Here is a 5,000-nt window from a genome sequence, read left to right as displayed (position 1 = left end):
TATATATATATATATATATATATATATATATATATATATATATATACAACATGTTTTGTTTTGGTTGTTTGTTTTTGTATAAAGCCTCACACACTATATTAAGCGAGTTTGTTTTAAACATGACATACATATTAATTCATTTTACCAGGCCTTATTCCACACAACTCCGTGAATTTCCCGTGGAGCCAGCCATTCAAACAAAAACAAACGAAACAAAACAAAACAAAACAAAAAACATTATTGCCAACAGCATTTGGTGTTCCCAGGCGGTCACCCATCCAAGTACTAACCAAACCCAACGTTGCTTAACTTCGCTGATCGGACGAGAAGCGGTGTTCTCAACGTGGTATGGCCGTTGGCATGAGACTGCCTACACATTGTGGCTAATAACCAACTCTTTTTAGTCATCACGGCAGGATACGGACCTTCTTGTGGTGTCTTAATGGTAATTGTATCCTAACATATTTTTGTCTCCTTGGCATGGATATTTAACATCGTTTATTCAGTCTTGGGTTTATGTTCTTTCGCCATTTACAGACATTTTACATCTACCTACTTCCTCAGCCTACCCTGCCAATTTCTAATGAATTTGTGGATTTTCTTTTGTAATACATACATGTGTGTGCTCATCTGCTCTTCAGTTTTTATGATATTTGTCTCATCTGTCCTGCTTTATGATACTTTTACAAAGAACATGAACAAATGCTTCTATTTTAGAGAAGATATGGGATCCAGGTTTCGGAGCCGTAAAACCAACCGTCGTGATTGGTGGACAAGTTGCCAGGTTGCAGCTTCTGTACCGTGCCGGCACATAAATAGGTTCGGCTCAAGCGGCGGCAGCATCATTCCCCCGTGACTGTCTGAGCGTCTCTCATCACCTTGGTTATCTCATCATCATCATGGTAGAAGCAAAGCCTACCAAGAAGGCTGCGGCTGCTGCTGCTGTGGTGGCCACCACCAGGAAACCTCGCGTCCAGGTTGCTCACCCGAAAACTAGTCAAATGGTTCTAGCCGCGGTCGCAGCACTCAAAGACCGTAAGGGCTCGTCTCTACAAGCAATCAAGAAGTACGTTGTTGCCAACAACAAAGTCGAGGCTGCCAAGATCGCCATTTACATCCGAAGATTTCTCAAGAAAGCAGTGGCTGACGGCATTCTTGTTCAGACCAAGGGAAGTGGAGCTAGTGGATCATTCAAGCTGGCCGTAGCAGAGAAGAGGGCCGTTCTAACTCCCAAGAAAGCCACCACAACCAAGAAACCATCTACAGCAGCAAAGAAGGCCGTGGTAACTCCCAAGAAAGCCGCCACAAGCAACAAACCACCTACAGCCTTGAAAAAGAAGCAGCAGCAGCAGCTTGTTGTTGGGAACAAAAAGCCCAAAATAAAGAGAGCTTCAAAATCTCCCAAACCACCCAAGGCAAAGAAAGCTGTCAAGAAAACAACAAAGGCAAAATAAACGACGACATGCAAGCAGCATGAATACACATGACAATAAACATCCAGGCCTCCCCCCTCAGTGGAGGGGCCTCATATGATTCCAAAAAGAGTTTAGTTTTGTAGACAAATAAATCATTACTTTTGGGGTAGATTTACTCTGTATATTATATATATATATATATATATATATATATATATATATATATATATATATATATATATATATATATATATATATATATATATATACACACATACATGGGTGAGGTGATATGGTACCAAAGTTTTGGGTGAGGTGATTGACATTTACACGAGATAAAACACGAACCAATGGGAATAAAAACATAAGAATGGAAGTAACTGCAGAAGGCCTATTGGCCCATAACACAAGCACTTCCTCTTGATGCTTCTATATTGGTTCGGAGTCTTGAAGCTATAATATATATATATATATATATATATATATATATATATATATATATATATATATATATATATATATATATATGCACACAAAACTAAATAGTCTTGTTAGACAAATTGCCCCTATTAGAGGCAAGTTGACTAACAAGCCGAATGACTGCAATTGTTTTGAATTTGAGTTAAATCTAACATAGAAATGTAATCAAACCTAACCTAACCTATGCTAACCCAAGCTAAGCTAACCTAACCTAACCTAAGCTAAGCTAACCTAACCTAACCTAACCCAGCAATTCATGATCTTAATATAATACTGTTAATTGGATAAACCAATTTGGAAAGAAATGTTCGAAAATAACAAAATTAACTGTGCTTGTTAGGAAAATTGGGCCTTGCATACTTGTCCCAATAGTGTGGTTCTCGCTTTTAGGTACGACATAAACGTATACCTAAGTTGAGAGAGAAAAAGATTCGCACTCAAACATGCATATCGATTGCCAGTCCTGAATTCTGGGTAGATATTCGTGTCCTCCCTTTTCATTTACCATCATTTGGATACTATCAAAACAGCTCTGAGAAGGATAAAATGAATAAAACGGGTAGCTCACTCATGTAAAAAGGAAGAGTTGGGAAAGATCTCTCTCTCTCTCTCTCTCTCCCTCACCCCCCCCCCCACCACCAATGATCCTGCTCTGCTAGTATATAACGGAACAAACCTTCCCCCCCCCCCCACCCCTCCCTCCCCAATCAGAGTCCCTTTAAGCATGCGAGGATAAAAAATAGATTTCATAAGACCCAATGTGCTAGCTGATATCAAAACAATTTATGTTATCGTCTATTAAGCCCTTCAGTAAAAAAGTATAGGGACCTAATTAGGTCCCGTTTTGAGGTGGTGGTGGGTGGAATCGATGGATTAGCCAAGCTCTTATCCGCCGAATCCGTAGAGGGTACGACCCTGGCGCTTCAGAGCGTACACCACGTCCATGGCAGTGACGGTCTTCCTCTTGGCGTGTTCCGTGTAGGTTACAGCATCACGGATGACGTTCTCGAGGAACACCTTCAGGACGCCACGGGTCTCTTCGTAGATGAGACCCGAAATACGCTTCACGCCGCCACGACGAGCTAAGCGACGAATAGCGGGCTTGGTGATGCCCTGGATGTTGTCACGTAGCACCTTACGATGACGCTTGGCGCCACCCTTTCCGAGTCCCTTGCCTCCCTTGCCGCGTCCAGTCATGGTGTTGAAGTTGTGTGAATAATAAAATTTCGGCACGATTTCCCCAGACTATATCCCGTCAAGCGGACGTACTTGTAGCATGGCAACTCCTAACTCCTGCCTGTCCTTACTTTATGCTTGTACTCGAGCAGAAACACGGCTTTCTCACAACGCTTTCAAAACTGCAGTTGCCTACTCGTCTGTTTCACGTCTCTGTGAAATGACTTTTGCACAAATCCAAAAAATAGAGCAAAATCAGCGATAATAGTGTTTGAGGTGAGCTGCCTGTTGGCTGCAGCCAGAGGAAGGAGGGGAGGGGCAACGGGGTGACGTAGGCGAGTCGAGCAGCCAATGGCGCTCGAGCAAGCGCCTCGAGACGGCGTATATAAGCAAAAATTTTTCGGCGCCATCGCCACCGGCCCAACCAAAGACAAAGCTAATTGGGCAGAGCACAGTAAAAGCTCTGATATCAACAGCCAGAATTACTGCTGGCAATAACCCCCGAGAATTCGTGAGGCTCCTGAAAATTCTGTACAAGGCGAACGGTCTCCCTACCTTCATTGTTCCTGAGGAAGTTTTCAACGCTCCGCGTTCATCTCCAACAACTGACCCTGTAGAGGAGGATGCTGACTCTACATCCGACGACGACGATTCCGCCACTGCAATGCAGCCCTCAGATCCTGTTCGGGTACCTACAGCTCACAAGACTCTGCCTCATGTGACCCCCACTTCTGCATCAGTTCCCGTTACCAACCATGACATCACTGTGAACGCAGCCACGCTTTCTGACATACTGTCAGCTCCTGCTCCACACGCTTCTCCAGCTGCTGCTGTCCCTTCACCCGTCTCAGTGGCGAATTTCGCTGCTATCGACCCTTGGTGTGACCCTATAGAGGGTACCGACTATGCAGCACCTTCTGCTGCAGTACCTACCGCTGTTACACACCCTCCGAGAACTCTACCTTCAAGACATCAACCCTCAAGAACCCAACCTTCAAGAAATCTACCCCAGCGTGTCAACACCCCTGCTCCTCACTCATCTGATGAATCGGATGAGGACGTATCTGTCGGTACACCATCACCCCCAAGGAAAGATCACCTTCAAGCATCAACACGAACCGTGACCACCAAGACCGACAAGCCCAAAAAAAAGAACAACGATCAAAGTTTGGTGAAATCAACAAGAAAGAAGACTCCTAACGAACTGACTTAACATCATCTGACATCAAACCTCCACTGCCAGCTGCTTGCGTTCCCGGCCTCTGTGTGTATTGCAAATGACACCCCACTCAATTCTACTTTCATCTGATCAAGCTCAAATCCACGGTGGTTGGGCCACCGATCTTTCATCTCCCCTCTTCACCTCATCTCCAGATCCTTGCTCAAGATTTCTGCAACCTCGCCCCGTTCTTCCATCCCCTGCTTGCCAGCTCTATGGACTTTTTAATCCATTAATTAATCCGGCCATCACAAACCACAGTTGTTCACCATGGCTCGCACCAAGCAGACTGCTCGCAAGTCCACGGGAGGCAAGGCTCCTCGTAAGCAGCTGGCCACCAAGGCAGCACGCAAGTCTGCTCCTGCCACAGGGGGCGTGAAGAAGCCTCACCGTTACAGGCCCGGAACGGTCGCCCTGCGTGAGATCCGTCGTAACCAGAAGAGCACAGAGTTGCTCATCAGGAAACTTCCCTTCCAGCGTCTGGTGCGCGAGATTGCCCAGGACTTCAAGACCGATCTTCGCTTCCAGTCGTCTGCCGTCATGGCTTTACAGGAGGCATCCGAGGCTTACCTGGTCGGTCTCTTCGAGGACACTAACCTCTGTGCCATCCACGCCAAGCGTGTCACCATCATGCCAAAGGACATTCAGCTTGCTCGCCGTATCCGTGGAGAGCGTGCATAAGCTAAAACGACCACCCTAGTATACACCAA

General features: G+C 45.4%; 1 non-coding gene across 1 annotated transcript; it reads right to left on the bottom strand.

Annotated features, from left to right (window-relative positions):
- Window positions 1–241: 241 nt before the first annotated feature.
- LOC138353436 (5S ribosomal RNA) lies at window positions 242–360 on the bottom strand. The gene has a single exon (XR_011223139.1). It is a non-coding gene; the product is annotated as a 5S ribosomal RNA (ribosomal RNA).
- Window positions 361–5,000: the final 4,640 nt, after the last annotated feature.

Source organism: Procambarus clarkii, chromosome 57, assembly GCF_040958095.1.
Source record: "Procambarus clarkii isolate CNS0578487 chromosome 57, FALCON_Pclarkii_2.0, whole genome shotgun sequence".
Classification (NCBI taxonomy): domain Eukaryota; kingdom Metazoa; phylum Arthropoda; class Malacostraca; order Decapoda; family Cambaridae; genus Procambarus; species Procambarus clarkii.
Note: the sequence above shows the minus strand (reverse complement) of the source record. Positions and strands in the feature narration are given on the sequence as shown.